The sequence below is a fragment of the Onychostoma macrolepis genome, chromosome 20 (assembly GCF_012432095.1).
Source record: "Onychostoma macrolepis isolate SWU-2019 chromosome 20, ASM1243209v1, whole genome shotgun sequence".
Classification (NCBI taxonomy): Eukaryota; Metazoa; Chordata; class Actinopteri; order Cypriniformes; family Cyprinidae; genus Onychostoma; species Onychostoma macrolepis.
The window spans coordinates 2,168,449-2,185,060 of record NC_081174.1 but is presented as its reverse complement, the minus strand read 5'-3'; the positions used below and the strand labels follow the sequence as shown (position 1 = coordinate 2,185,060).

The following is a 16,612-nucleotide window of genomic DNA, read 5'->3' as shown; positions in this document are numbered from 1 at the left end:
AGTGCTCTCTTCCACCCTCATTGCTCACAACTGAGGCTGTCCACTGCTGTATTCATATATGTATTCAGTTCTCACTGCTGTGTGTGTGCATTTGGATGGGTTAAATGCAAAGCACAAATTCTGGGTATGGGTTACCATACTTGTTGATGTGTAACCATACTTGGTTACACATCACATCACTTCGTAAGTGGGTCAAAATTACCTTTAAAGTTCAGCTAATTGCATTTAATATAAATTTAAACTTTACAAATAAATAACATGCAAATTAAGTGTCAGAAATCATGATATTAATTTTACACTTAAGTCTATTGTTTAAAAGAATGCTAAAGTGTACTTCTTTTTCACAAGGGGAGACAAAGCAGATTATTTACATGGTTTTTGATTATTTACATTGTTTAGAGATAAACTGGTATGTTTGTCTAAATCAGCATGTATATTGTCAGGCCTATAATTAATTTTACTTGCTGTGCAGAAAATATGCTTTTGTTTTTAGTATAAAAAATGCTTCTCACTTTTCATGTGTATCTCTCAGTCACAGGCAGCTGTATATGATAGATACGATGAATATGAATGTATGGTCACACATGCTTTAAAGATGCTGTTAAACATGAGGACACAGCAGAGTGACTATATTCACAATGTAGAATGACCTCCAGAGGCTTAATGCTTTCATTAATCAGTTACTGCATAATAAAATATTAAGGGCACACAATTTTGTTTAAATGCTATTTGATGAAATGTCATTCTGTAATGTGACATGTAAGCCAAGGTGAACAGTTTATCTCTACAGGTGCTGCACAGCGATATATACACGACTGGAACACCGTATTAACCAATCAGAACCCGGTCTTGGATCGATCTGTTTTATTATAAGAATTTAATAGAGGGGGAGGATGGAGGTGAGAGGATACATGGATAAAGAGTCATCTGCAATCACATGAAGTCCTCTTATCGTCTGTGAGTGAGTGACTGGTCATCAGCTGGGTGGACACACAAGGGGCACTATGCAAATCTCATGAACGCTTGATCATTATAAACTCTATTAATTCATAATTAACCTTCATTATCCTGCTGAAACTGAAGCAGTTCATGAGGACCAGATTCAACACAACCACAGTTTATCACAAGCCATCGTTCAGTGTGACCATGATTATGTGGTACACAATCAATATCATCTGGTCTAATATTAATATGTCATTTGCATGAAGCAGCAAATCTCAGAACAACAGAAGCTGAGATGGGGGGAATGAATTGTGAGAAACAAAGACTGCGGTAAGTAAGGTGCTTTTATTGTAGAAAGAGTTTTATAAACAGCATTATGATATTTAGGCAGACTGTAAAAAATGATCGTGATTTCAACTGTAAAAAAAAAAAAAAAATGTGAAAATGCTACAGTAAAAACCTGTTAAATGTTAAAGTGCCGCTATTATGGATTTTTGAAAATTACCTTTCATGCACTGTGAAACACAGCTCTAAGTGAATGAAAACATCCTGCAAATGTTTTTTTTTTTTTTTTATTCCAAAGGACGGGGCTGTGAAGAATCAATGGTTAAAGTTCATTTTTACAGCAATACCACAGCAGTGTAGCCCCAACCTTGTGTTGTGTCCCCAGTGTTTCCCACAGACTTACATTCTATATGTGGGGGGGCTTCCCCCGTGGGATATATATACCAGTTCACATTTACAACTCTGCGTAAAACCATCAATCAGTTTTCGCGTTGGTCTGAATGAAAATGCTAATTCATTATTTGCCACTACACTATAAAAAAATCCAATTAACAAAATGTCGGAAGGGCAAAAATATTTAAGTTGAACTAATTTTATTGCTTGGGCTTAGTTGAGAAGACATATTATATTAATTCTGCACAATTATATTTTAAAAACATTAAATGAATGGTTATTTTCAAATCCAGTCAACATTCAGAATGCTAAATGTTGACTAAACTAATAAAAACAAATCCAGCCAACACTGAGATCATTCTGCACATGCAGGCGCCTGAGCGATTTAGCGGGAGAAACAGCTCCACCATCTTGTCAAGTTCACTCGTCAGGTAAGTTGCACTAAGTAAATGTTATTTTTTTAGACTAAGTTTAACGAGAAAATCATGCAACATATTAGATTTTTTTTGAGTGGACATTTAGAAAGTGTTTTATGAGTTGTACTGTATATCCAAAGAAAAGTGGATATAAGACAGTGTGTGTCAAGTTCAGGCGTCAGGAAAGTCAAGCATGGCACTGAGTAAATATTTGTATTTAAAGTTATACTGATTTTATCAAAATGTATATTTAAAAGGCGTAAATGTTTTATTTAAAACGTATACATTTATAAACAAATGTACAACATATATAAAAACATTGAATAAGCGTTATATGATATTGTTACGAAGCCGGTCCTTGGTCTTCCGTCTGATTGCCACCAGAGGTCGCCCATCTATTATACTGACTCTCACACCACACAGACTGTTACACATCACCCTGGACTGCATTTCCCATCATCCATTGCACAGATTACACACATCTGTAACCAATCACACACTCACCTGAAAGCTATTACACACACTATATAACACCCACTCAAATCCTGCTCAGATCGCCGAGTATTGTTTGCGCCAATTGCTACTTCAAAGATAGCAACGTTACGGAGCCATTTCCGAGTTTAGTCTAGTTCTCAGTTCCTAGCTCTAGTCTAGTGACGTGACGTCTAGTTTTGTACCTGATTGCCTGCTTGTCTTGGATTCTTCTTGCCTCTTCTATTACTGTTTGCTGTGTATCGACCCATGCTTGTTTCATGATCACGCCTTTAAATAAAAGCATGCAGATGGATACACACATCTCACGTCTCTGTTGCCCTGTTACAGATATGTGAAGGGAAAGTGAAGGGAATGTGGTCTTTCGCCTTGTTTAATCCATAAAACACTGAATATCAAAAGCTGTGTTACTATAATGAATTTTAGCTAATTTTGGCATGTTGTATGATATATATATATATATATATATATATATATATACAGGTGCATCTCAATAAATTAGAATGTCGTGGAAAAGTTCATTTATTTCAGTAATTCATCTCAAATTGTGAAACTCGTGTATTAAATAAATTCAGTGCACACAGACTGGAGTAGTTTAAGTCTTTGGTTATTTTAATTGTGATGATTTTGGCTCACATTTAACAAAAACCCACCAATTCACTATCTCAACAAATTAGAATATGGTGACATGCCAATCGGCTAATCAACTCAAAACACCTGTAAAGGTTTCCTGAGCCTTCAAAATGGTCTCTCAGTTTGATTCACTAGGCTACACAATCATGGGGAAGACTGCTGATCTGACTCTGCTCCAGAAGACAATCATTGACACCCTTCACAAGGAGGGTAAGCCACAAACATTCATTGCCAAAGAAGCTGGCTGTTCACAGAGTGCTGTATCCAAGCATGTTAACAGAAAGTTGAATGGAAGGAAAAAGTGTGGAAGAAAAAGATGCACAACCAACCGAGAGAACCGCAGCCTTCTGAGGATTGTCAAGCAAAATCGATTCAAGAATTTGGATGAACTTCACAAGGAATGGACTGAGGCTGGGGTCAAGGCAACAAGAGCCACCACACACAGACGTGTCAAGGAATTTGGCTACAGTTGTCGTATTCCTCTTGTTAAGCCACAGACAACGTCAGAGGCGTCTTACCTGGGCTAAGGAGAAGAAGAACTGGACTGTTGCCCTGTGGTCCAAAGTCCTCTTTTCAGATGAGAGCAAGTTTTGTATTTCATTTGGAAACCAAGGTCCTAGAGTCTGGAGGAAGGGTGGAGAAGCTCATAGACCAAGTTGCTTGAAGTCCAGTGTTAAGTTTCCACAGTCTGTGATGATTTGGGGTGCAATGTCATCTGCTGGTGTTGGTCCATTGTGTTTTTTGAAAACCAAAGTCACTGCACCTGTTTACCAAGAAAGTTTGGAGCACTTCATGCTTCCTTCTGCTGACAAGCTTTATGGAGATGCTGATTTCATTTTCCAGGAGGATTTGGCACCTGCCCATACTGCCAAAATCGCCAAAAGTTGGTTAAATGACCATGGTGTTGGTGTGCTTGACTGGCCAGCAATCTCACCAGACCTGAACCCCGTAGAGAATCTATGGGGTATTGTCAAGAGGAAAATGAGAAACAAGAGACCAAAAAATCCAGATGAGCTGAAGGCCACTGTCAAAGAAACCTGGGCTTCCATACCACCTCAGCAGTGCCACAAACTGATCACCTCCATGCCACGCCGAATTGAGGCAGTAATTAAAGCAAAAGGAGCCCCTACCAAGTATTGAGTACATGTACAGTACATGAACATACTTTCCAGAAGGCCAACAATTCACTAAAAATGTTTTTTTTTAATTGATCTTATGAAGTATTCTAATTTGTTGAGAAAATTTGAATACTTCATGAATTCTAAATGTGAGCCAAAATCATCACAATTAAAAGAACCAAAGACTTGAACTACTTCAGAATTTATTTAATAAACGAGTTTCACAATTTGAGTTGAGTTACTGAAATAAATGAACTTTTCCACGACATTCTAATTTATTGAGATGCACCTGTGTATATATATATATATATATATTTTTTTTTTTTTTTTTTGTTTGTTTTTGTGTGTGTGTTTCCGTGATGTGAACAGATATGAAGAGATCGCGCGGTCTTTCTCCATTATGCTAACGACTAACGTTAACCAAAATCTATGAAACGTCATACTTAATGTAAACCACAGTAATATGCTAATTTGAAGTTAACATGGGCGTGTTGAATGGGCTTTTGTGTGTTAACTTTTGCAATTGTCCCGTGAAGTAAAAAGATGACATTAAATGTGACTAACAAATGTAACTCAAACGGGGCGGATTAATGTTACACTGCATTTCTGGTCTCGTGAATGGCGCTTCGGAAGATAATTTCGTCGTTCCGAACGAAAATGAACAACTGAATCGTTTCACAAGGCCGTTCAAAGCACTGGGAAAGACCGTGGCTCAGTACACACTGGGACAATTGATCAATCAATTTGTAAAACGTCACCATTGGTGTTTATCAACAACAGGCAGGGCCGTTATATTTTGATATTATTTTTATGCTATTTGAGGTAACTTATCCCTGTAATATGAAATGTACATGTTCTATTATAAATCCAGTCAGCATCAATGCTCCCTGTTGTGCAATGGATTGTGGAATGGATTTATGCCAAAAAAAAAAAAAGACCGCTCCACTGCAACTACATACTGTGTGTACTTTCAAGACTAGAACACTGTAAACACTTGTGTTACCACGGCAACGACTGACGCATTTGAGTTGCATTCCAAAGAGATCTGTTATCAGCCCCTTAGTGGAAAACGAAACCGTATCCGTGCTGACTGGCCCGGATCGGCATGGAACGGAACGGTTAAGCAAAGAACCGTTCGGCCTGATAGTGGAAAAGCGGCTTAAGAGTTTATTGTTTTCAGTCCAGGTAATATGTGTAAATGTTCTCAGTGGCATCTGTGCTAATTTGTCTGTTTCATTCTTATTCCGAGGTGAATGTAGCCACCCAGATCCAGTCTGTATCCAGTCCTGAATGTCAGCGGAGACCATGTCAGCTAGATAATCTCCAGAGATAGATCCCCTCCGAAGACCTCGTTGGCCATCAGGACAAAACCACGAGAACCAGACAAGTCCTCTGCTCAATCTGCCCTATGTTGCAGCCTAGAATTAAACCACGCCATGCTGGTTTCATCTGGCCAGAGGGGAACTGCACTCCCCTTGCTTATTTGGGGACACTTGGCTGATTGCACAGACATTATTGGAAGAGAGCTGAACTGGAGGATGTCATCACTGAATCACAGACGAACTGACTTTAACTGGAAAAATGACTTGTTAATGTCCTCTTGCATTACTGACCAACTCTTTTCCTGTATGACTCTGTAAAACTGCTTTGACACCATCAGTATTGTATAAAGCTCTATGTAAATAAAGGTGACTTGATTTGATTTTATATACTGTAACACCTGGTTCCTTTTTTTTTTTTTTTTGACTTCTGCCTCATTTTAAAGATGTAATTGTGAACAGTAATAATATTTGTAAATGTTTGTTTGCTAACGTTTTGTTTAGCTTGTTTAGTTCCTCTTCAGGAACTTCACGGGTGGGTGACGTAATGACCAGCTGGTATAAAAGCAATCACTTAAAATAAGCTCCACTATGTCTAAAAGTGCTGCTAAAACTAAGCACTTGGGCGAGAGCAGATCACATTATAGGCTGTGTGTTCCTCACTGCAAACATCGCAGAAGTCTCTGCTGGGGATACACACAGTCTGTGTGTGGTCTGCTTGGGAGGGTGGTCTGTTTTCGCCGAGGCGGACGGTATCGCGAATAGCGGACATGGATCGCTGCGGTTCTTCCCCCTTTAAGTGAGAGCTCGCTGTTGCAGCGTGCATTGTCTAGGCGACGCGTGCATTACGGTCATTCTCGGTTCATTAAATGAATCTTTTCATATCAGACTGTGTTTACTTGTCTGGTTGTTTGGCTGCATTTAATTTTTGAGGAATTAAATTATGTATTTCATCTAACTGGGAGAAGTTAGATATATATTTATACACATATACAGTGAGGAAAATAAGTATTTGAACACCCTGCTATTTTGCAAGTTCTCCCACTTAGAAATCATGGAGGGGTCTGAAATTGTCATCGTAGGTGCATGTCCACTGTGAGAGACATAATCTAAAAAAAATCCAGAAATCACAATGTATGATTTTTAACTATTTATTTGTATGATACAGCTGCAAATAAGTATTTGAACACCTGAGAAAATCAATGTTAATATTTGGTACAGTAGCCTTTGTTTGCAATTACAGAGGTCAAACGTTTCCTGTAGTTTTTCACCAGGTTTGCACACACTGCAGGAGGGATTTTGGCCCACTCCTCCACACAGATCTTCTCTAGATCAGTCTTTGAGCTCCCTCCAAAGATTCTCTATTGGGTTTAGGTCTGGAGACTGGCTAGGCCACGCCAGAACCTTGGTATGCTTCTTACAGAGCCACTCCTTGGTTATCCTGGCTGTGTGCTTGGTCATTGTCATGTTGGAAGACCCAGCCTCAACCCATCTTCAATGCTCTAACTGAGGGAAGGAGGTTGTTCCCCAAAATCTCGCAATACATGGCCCCGGTCATCCTCTCCTTAATACAGTGCAGTCGCCCTGTCCCATGTGCAGAAAAACACCCATAAAAAAGCATGATGCTACCACCCCCATGCTTCACAGTAGGGATGGTGTTCTTGGGATGGTACTCCTCATTCTTCTTCCTCCAAACACGTTTAGTGGAATTATGACCAAAAAGTTCTATTTTGGTCTCATCTGACCACATGACTTTCTCCCATGACTCCTCTGGATCATCCAAATGGTCATTGGCAAACTTAAGTCGGGCCTGGACATGTGCTGGTTTAAGCAGGGGAACCTTCCGTGCCATGCATGATTTCAAACCATGACGTCTTAGTGTATTACCAACAGTAACCTTGGAAACGGTGGTCCCAGCTCTTTTCAGGTCATTGACCAGCTCCTCCCGTGTAGTTCTGGGCTGATTTCTCACCTTTCTTAGGATCATTGAGACCCCACGAGGTGAGATCTTGCATGGAGCCCCAGTCCGAGGGAGACTGACAGTCATGTTTAGCTTCTTCCATTTTCTAATGATTGCTCCAACAGTGGACCTTTTTCACCAAGCTGCTTGGCAATTTCCCGTAGCCCTTTCCAGCCTTGTGGAGGTGTACAATTTTGTCTCTAGTGTCTTTGGACAGCTCTTTGGTCTTGGTCATGTTAGTAGTTGGATTCTTACTGATTGTATGGGGTGGACAGGTGTCTTTATGCAGCTAACGACCTCAAACAGGTGCATCTAATTTAGGATAATAAATGGAGTGGAGGTGGACATTTTAAAGGCAGACTAACAGGTCTTTGAGGGTCAGAATTCTAGCTGATAGACAGGTGTTCAAATACTTATTTGCAGCTGTATCATACAAATAAATAGTTAAAAATCATACATTGTGATTTCGGAATTTTTTAGATTATGTCTCTCACAGTGGACATGCACCTACGATGACAATTTCAGACCCCTCCATGATTTCTAAGTGGGAGAACTTGCAAAATAGCAGGGTGTTCAAATACTTATTTTCCTCACTGTATGTGTTTATAGGAGCCTCTTGGGAATTTCTCGAGTGAGAGCATGATGTTTTACCTCTCTTCCTCCGAGAAGGTTGAGGTGGTCAGCAGGGGCAGAGCAGCCCTAACCGTGCTCCAGCTCCTTGTTTAGGGTTCCAGCTCCTCGTCACTTCTCGTACCTTCCAATATTGGAGTCAGGGTGGCGCTCCCGAGCTGAAGGCTTCTAGCAGAAGATGGATCTGCGGACCGTCATTCTCGCTGGATGGACTTCGGCTAAAACGTCCTACTGCCTATGGCTCAGGACTTCAGAGGGGCGGTCCCTCTGGGGAAGAGCGGTGTACATCGCATTACAAGGTGCCTGTCTCTCCTCAGTGCCCTCGGGAGATTGGTCTGCCAACCCTGCCAGTGTTCCAGGGCGCAGTGGTCTCCAGCGAGCGCTTCTTTCAGTTTCTCTCGTGGGCCTATTCCTCCACAGGGTTAACCCACTTCACCCTGAAGGAGTAGACCTCCTCTCGATTTAGAGAGTCGGTATGCAGAGGACTCCGCTCCGAGAGCTCGACTGTTTCGGCGAGTGTCGTCAGGTCTCCTCTCGCTTAGAGAGTTTTTAGTGGCCTCCGCTCGCCAGAGCTCCGCTAGGACAGTTATGTGAGTGGTAGGTTCTGGGTGAGTCTCCTTACAGGATGTCCAGCGTGTGGAGCGTAGTAGACGTCCTCTCGATTTAGAGAGTCGTATGCAGAGGTCTCCGCTCCGAGAGCTCGACTGTTTCGGCAAGTGTCGTCAGGTCTCCTCTCGCTTAGAGAGTTTTAGAGGCCTCCGCTCGCCGGAGCACGAGACAGAGAGCTTATGCTGTGGTGGATGAGGATGCTTTCAACAGCCTCGAGTCCTCTGCTCTCCCCTCTCTTGGGGACCGAGACTCACTTCTCAGAAGTTGGCCTTCAGGACGCAGGCCCTGCCCACTTTAGCCACTCGTGACCCTTTTTTCTCTCGCCCTAGCTGTGCTCCATCCACACTAGGCAGGGATTTTGAAAGTCTGGTGGCATGGGTATCTCGTTCTCATAGCGTTCTCCGACACAGCTCGAGTTCCTGAAGAGGAACGTCTCAGGTTACGTATGTAACCATGGTTCCTCGAGGGAACGAGACGCTGGGTCTCGAGGCCATACTTCCAGCATCCCTGCCAGCGCTTGCTTCATTCCTAGAAGCTGACGCTGGTTTCACCGCACGTGCTTTTATGCCAGCTGGTCATTACATCACCTGCCCGTGACGTCTCGCCCATCCATTGGACAGATTACACATGTGATTCAGAGGAATTTCCATAGCGTTCTCCGACGTAGCGTCTCGTTCCCTCGAGGAACCATGGTTCCGACTGAATTTTGCAGTTGTATTACAGATGTAATGTTTGTCCACTGGAGGTTTAAAGGGATAGTTCACCCACAAATTAAAATTTGCTCTTAATTTACTGACAGTCAGGACATCCAAGATGTAGGTGACTTTTTTTCTTCATTCCTGTATGTTTAGTTTGTTATAAAAAATGTTATACAGTAAAAGGAGATTGTTATTAAATAAAGGCTATTATGTGTTGTAATGTGTGTGTTTTTAGTGATTGATAAACACCAGTTAATAATTTTTAATAATTTTGTTTTTAAAAATACATGTTTATGTAGTTCCCCAGCAATTTCTTATGATGGCCAAATAATAAATCTTAGTTGAGGTAACATATAAAACACATAGAGTAAACAGTAAAATTTTAATTGACATAACTTGAGCCCCTTTCACATTGCACGTTGGTCCCGGAACGTGTGTGAAAGCAAACACGTCCCGGGATTGATTCCTGGATTGATCCGGGGTTGGGGACCTAGTAACATTGCCGGGTTCAGTCCTGGAACGAGCGCTGTGTGAACAAAAGCCAGATCAATGCCGTAAAGGGTGTGTCGTAGTGATAACGCACATTATCGTGTGACTGTTTTACAAGGTGAAAAATATATGTACAAACTGTAATGAAGCAGAGATCAGGGAGCTCCCCACTATCCGCGCTGAAGCTGAAATCGTTCGCCAGCTTTAGTGAAACCTGCGCATCACATTACCAGTCACATCGTAATGTCACGTGTCTTTACGGGATCTTTACGGCATGTGTGTGAACGCACAGATTCCGGAAAATCACTTTCAGTGTGAATGAACCAAAATCAAACGATCCCGGGTCAAATCACGGAACACATTATCTGTGTATTTTCCGGAAGCTCTGTGTGAAAGGGGCTTTACTGTAGTCTTCTAAATGTTTGACCAATTAAAACATTTTAGATGAATGGACTATAAAACTGGTTCACTAAAGGTTGAGCCAACTAAAAAATAACACTTTAAATAACAATTAGTTACTAAATAATAATTAGTTGAAACCGTTTTAAGTTTTTTACAGTGTAGGTGCCGCTTTTGGAGCGGTAAAAATAGCTGTTTCCCCAGTAACACTGTACACAAAGTAGCACTGACCTCACAAAAACGCTGCTTTATGAAATGGAAATTAAATCGACCAATCAGACTAATCACCGCAGATTAGCGTCACGCAAAAGAGGGGTTTGGAAAAATTTATCGTTGAGCGAATCGTTTTGAGCAAGTAAGGTAAAAAATAGATGCATATTATAAGTGTCAAGGATTCTGCACAGTCGCAGTCACCTCCGTCACCACAGTCACCAGCCCCGATGCACACCAGATCCCAGTCACCTGATTATTAATCACCCTCCAATCAAGCCCTCTACATAACCACTCGTCATTCATTCACTCATTGTCCGGTTTACAGTTCACTTACCTGACTCTCTCACGCTACTAACCTGTCTATACTTACCCTCAGATGCTCCAGCGCTCCTCCGATTACGTTCTCCTCGACTCTGGCACGATTCCCAATCAACCTGCAAAAGACACAACATCAGCGATCTCAGATAAGAACCCAAGAACTGCACAAAGTGTTTCGACTCACCTCATCACCGTTACCACCATCTCATTCTGCAACACATTCAATAAACTTACCTGTTTGCACTTACCCCTTGTCTCCCCCCTGTGTTGTAACAATAAGACAATGAAAGTGTTTTTTGACCTTGCATGCATGTTGACCTGTTGTTGGGGACTCCCAAAACCAAATTATGAACCTTTCGTAACCCATAATAGGGGCACTTTAATGGTAAATTCCCCTACTATATAGTAAAAACTGTAATAGACATTTCATGTAATTTTACGGTAAAATACCTTTTTGTAAGTGAAATAGAATGTATAATTTACATTGAAGGACATGTAAATTGACGTTCCCTGAATTCCCAGCTATGCATTTAAAATTTGAAGTTTTTTTTTTAAAAATATCTAAGTATTCATGGGTTTCAGTCACATGACTTTTTTGTTGCGGCCGCCATCTTTAGGACCTCGCGTATGCATAGCCTCTCCTTGGTTATCGTAAACCAAAATAACACTTCGCCAACAACGAAAAACTTCTTTTTTTTTTTAAATATATAGACTTTAGGATTAGATCCTTATTTACTGTCAAGTGAACTGCTGACTCTACTAAAGTCTAGTGAAAACTTACCAGTTTGACGTTTGCTGATATTTACGTCTACCTCATACACAATCCCTCTCCATACATTCGGGTCAGTCCCTTACAAAAAATAACTGCAGTACATTGAAGTACAACTGGACAATTGCAGTATAATGAAGTATATAACTGCTGTTCATTAAAGTTCAACAGCAATAAAACTGAAGTACAATGAAGTGCAACTGTAGATTTGCAGTATAATGAAGTACAGATACAATATAACTGCAGTTCAATGATATGCTGAAATGCAGGTGAAGATTTCAGATGCAAAAACTTCTAAGTCTGTCTGATTAAATATATTTAATTGTATTTTTTTTTTTTTTAATGAGCATTTTTTTTAAATAAAGCTCCTATGATTAGGTTCAGTAATTTCACTTTAACGGCAATGAGGTTCTTTTCATTGCCAATAAAGTCTTCTTGTATAGGCCCTGTGCTGCAGTTATGCTGTATTGTGCAACATGTAGCAAGTGCTGTGGTTACAGTAGACTTGGCAAGTGTTTTTTTTTTTTTTTTATTATTATTATTATTTTTTTTTTTTTTGTAACGTAGACTTCCTATAAAATTTTCGTACAAAGATATTTGCCTATGGAATATTTCACCCGCATAGATTAATAACCTGCACGTGTGATCTTCCTTCGAGCCAAAGGTCGTTGTCCTGACAACGAGTCTCGCGAGCAGCGGATTACTTGTAACAGACATTAAATCAGCGTCTTTTCCGTAGTGTCTACTGCAGGATGGATGTAAAGTATAAAACACGTTTTGGTTTGACAACATCGTTCATATGTGAACTATAACAATTAAAGCACAAAGACATAACATTACACCCCGAGACCTTTCACAAGTGCGACAAAAGAGAAGAAACGCTTTCCGGAAGAAGTTCATCAGGCGAGTTGGAGACTAGTCGACTCATCCAGTTTAGCGGTGAGTATAATGTCTAATGTCCTCATATATCTTTAGTTATAATTTTAGAGAGATGTAAAATGACTTGACGGATATCTTATTCAACCCGCTGAGATGAGAAGAAGGTGAGAGGAAACGCGCTTCAGTGCTGATCTGTAGCGCTCGCGGGTCACTGCACGAGGAGCTTGTGATAGAAAGACAAACAACTGGTTTAATGCTGTTTTTACTACACTTTTACTATAATAAACACCAACATCTCAGTCCAACCAGTGACAAACCTGTGTACAGATGTATTTAACTCAGCAATTTGTTATAAGCAGATCTGTAGAAATGAGTAATGTCATTGTCCAGCTCAGTTCAGTTCTCAATAGCATCAGTACATCATTTACAATAATGGAATAAACAAAATTGTACTGAATACAGTGTATTTGTTTGTTTGTTTCTAGGAGAGCAATAACCCCTAATTGGCATGAGGAAAAAATCATTGAAAAGTGTTCAGTGTACAGTGTACCCCTCTTTGCAGCAGAGGAAGCTTTAGGAAAGAGGAGAAGAGAGAAAGTGAAAAGGCTCTCAACAGATGTTGGTGAGACTTTATTTCTGGAAATGCTTTAAAGGTCACTCACATTCTAGTTAGCCACAAATGTAAACCTGATTTTAGATTTTAGTCTTTAAATGAGATCCATAACTCCAGCTAGTTGTAGGCCTACAGTCCTGTATATTTCACACTAAATTGTGATGCAGCCTGAATCATAATCATGTTCATTTGTTGGCCAGAGGAGAACTGATCCATAAACTAAACATACTTTCTCCCAATGTTTTTTTTCTCCATTCTTTCACCTGACAGAGTTTGGGTTCCTTGCCGCTGTCGACTTTTGGCGTGCTTATTTGGGGACTAATAATATTCAGCAGTATTATTGATCTGACTCCACTGACACTATTGATGAGGACTGAACTGAGCTAGATGATGACACCACTGCTATCTAGATGCACTGAAATTATTTTATATTTGATGATTTTTATACAGTTAATCGAAATTAACTGAGTCAACACTGATTTCAACTGAACGATGACGTTTTACTGTTTAGAGCTGCTTCACAGCAGATGTGAATTCTGTTTGCATCATTATTTTTCTTTTTATCACTGTAAAGCAGCACTGAAACAATCTGTATTGTATAAAGCGCTATATAAATAATGGTGACTTGACTTAAATTGGTTCAAATCTTCAAAAAAAAGTGCATGAAACAGTCAACCTGAATAAACACAAAATACAGTTTATTAATGATAACTGTATTTGCCTTTGTTTTATGTTAATTTTCTTAGGAATATCTGACAATATTTAGTGCTGGATATACTAAAAAATTTAATAAATCAGGATTTTTTTCACAGCACTGTACACCAGCATTTATGTGCAGTAGTGTGACATTAATGTGTGGAAATGGACATTTTATCAGTGTGTGATTGCTATTTTCAGGAAATGCACTGGTAACAACTAAAAAAAGATGACCAAAAATATAATTCAACAGAGGATGATGGCTGTGGTGAAACAAGCACTCAAATAATGGTGAGCAGTAATCTTCTTTATTTAATTGATCTTTTATTAACTATTATCTTTATAGTTTATAATACATAATAACTGCTATTGTATTTCAGAACTAAGACCTGTGGGAGTGCTGGAGAAATCAAGTGTATAAGTCCTCTGTCGTCTCAGCCATGGAAGAGATCTTCAGACATGAAGAGATCGAGGAGTTAAATGAAGTCAAAGAGCTAAAAGAAGATTTACAATATTAGTGCCATTTCAGTATGAAAACAGAGAGAGAGCTGAGGCAGTGGAAAGGTAAAGAAATGTAGTTATATCAGCAATTATTCTCAATGCTTAACATAAGCTCTCAACTTTTTTTTTTTTTTTTTTGTGGACTCTGATTCTCTCTGATTGACTGGAAGGTGTGCATTAAAACAGTAAATGCAGATAATTACAATCAGTTCCATCGCTATTTTAAATCAATGCGCTGCTTGTACTGTAGCACACACGTACAGTCAGAACGCTAAATCTAATGACCTGTAACCAAACAAACTCATGAAAATTAACTTAGTTTTACCCTTCTAGTCAAATTGTACTCCACAAACATTAAAGGGTTAGTTCACCCAAAAATGATAATTCTGTCATTAATTACTTACCGTCATGTCGTTCCAAACCCGTAATACCTTTGTTCATCTTCAAAACACAAATTAAGATATTTTTGATAAAACCCAAGAACTTTCTGCCCCCTCTCTATATGCAGCAACACAACTTACACATTTAAGTTCCAGAACAATAGGAAAGACATTGTGAAAGTAATCCATGTGACTCCAGTGGTTTAACCTCAGTTTTGTCTTCTGCCGCATGAACACAGCTCTCATGCGTTGTGATGCTCTCATGAATGCACATTACAGATCAATATTTTTGTAAATAAGTGGTAAAGTAGTTTTCTTTTTTTTTTGGACGCAAACACTCGTGTCGCTTCATAAAATTGAGTTAAAACAACTGGAGTTGATGAAGTACTTTAACGATGTCTTTCCTACCATTCTGGAACTTGAATGTGTAAGTTGCATTGCTGTCTATGCAGGGGTCAGAAAGCTCTCTGTTTCTTTAAAAATATGTTTGTTTGTGTTCCAAAGAGGAACGAAGGTCTTACGGGGGTGAAACCACACAAGGGTGACTAATTAATGGCAGAATTTTCATTTTTGGGTTGGCTATCTCTTTAAAGGCAGCTTTAACTTAACTTTTTAACCTAGCTGTAACAGGTGTGTATTACACAATTTTAATCAACTTCATGTCGGGTGGTTCTTTGCCTCCACCTCATGCATTAAAATCATGTAATGGACACCTAGCCATGGATTAGCCCGTATGTGTGAAGAGAGTTAAAGGTTACACACAGTATTAAATGAAGGGGGCACAATAACTGTGGAACACATATATTCTATGTACTGTATTCTAATAATATATTTAAATTATATATTTGTACATTTGTAAATTATGTTTTTTTCTATTATTATTATTTTTTATTTAAGGTTAGAATTTTGAACGAAAAACCAAAATGATAAAGAGGGCAAATAACTTTGGAGGACTCTGTACAGTATTTAAACATGATTGTGTCTATGCTTTTTCCCAGAAATGCATGTTATTGTAGGTAGCTGCATGGACTATCAGTGGAGGGACAAAAAGCTCTGAGATTTGATTATAAAGATCTTCATTTGTGTTCTGAAGATGAACGAAAGACTTGCGGGTTTGGAACGGCATGAGGGTGAGTAATTGATGACAGAATTGTCATTTTTGGTTGAACCAACCTTTTAACTTCTTTTACCTGGAGTGTTCAAAGACATTGTTAATGCTGACTAATATGTCATAAGAAATTAATTGGGAGTAGAATGAATACTTTACACAAACACTTGGTGACATCACAATTCAAGATTTATTTTAAGCATACTAAATATGCCTGTAGTGAAAAGTGTAACTGAAACTTGAGAATTTCTGATTTTTGTTTGTTTGTTTTTCCAGACTACATCCAAAATAGTGTTTCCACATCTGAGATGAAGGCAGTCATAAGAACCAAGCGGAACGATGAGGATAAGCTCTTCAGAAAATGAAACCTGTCTGAATAATGAGGGAAGAAATGTGCATGATTGCGTGATTTGTAAATAAACACTAAATACTTTTAGTGTAACTCTCAGCCTGTTATTTTAAGTTTAAAGAAAAGTAAAATCATTTATTGTTGCATTGCTGTTTGAGACATTCACTGTTGTTTGTACCTTAATTTATTATATTGCAGTTGTGTAAAATAAAACTTGTTATTCTGAATATTCTGGTTACATTTCAGTGTTACTGTACAGCATTTTATTAGTATTGCACTTTGGTAGTACTGCATTGTACTTCAGTTGTATTATTGCAGTACTACAGCAGATTTATTGCAGTATAACTGTAGTAATACTTCAGCTGTATTGCAGTAATACTGCAGTTCTATTGCAGTTGTTTGT

The 16,612-nt window shown here is 39.2% G+C and overlaps 2 long non-coding RNA genes across 2 annotated transcripts; both read left to right on the top strand.

The window, feature by feature from the left end:
- Positions 1-12,382: 12,382 nt before the first annotated feature.
- On the top strand, positions 12,383-14,157 carry LOC131526724 (uncharacterized). The gene is made up of 3 exons (XR_009267523.1): positions 12,383-12,622; positions 13,048-13,184; positions 13,446-14,157. It is a non-coding gene; the product is annotated as an uncharacterized LOC131526724 (long non-coding RNA).
- A 114-nt stretch (positions 14,158-14,271) lies between these two features.
- Positions 14,272-16,337, top strand: LOC131526723 (uncharacterized). The gene is made up of 3 exons (XR_009267522.1): positions 14,272-14,435; positions 15,751-15,882; positions 16,137-16,337. It is a non-coding gene; the product is annotated as an uncharacterized LOC131526723 (long non-coding RNA).
- The last annotated feature ends 275 nt before the right edge of the window (positions 16,338-16,612 follow it).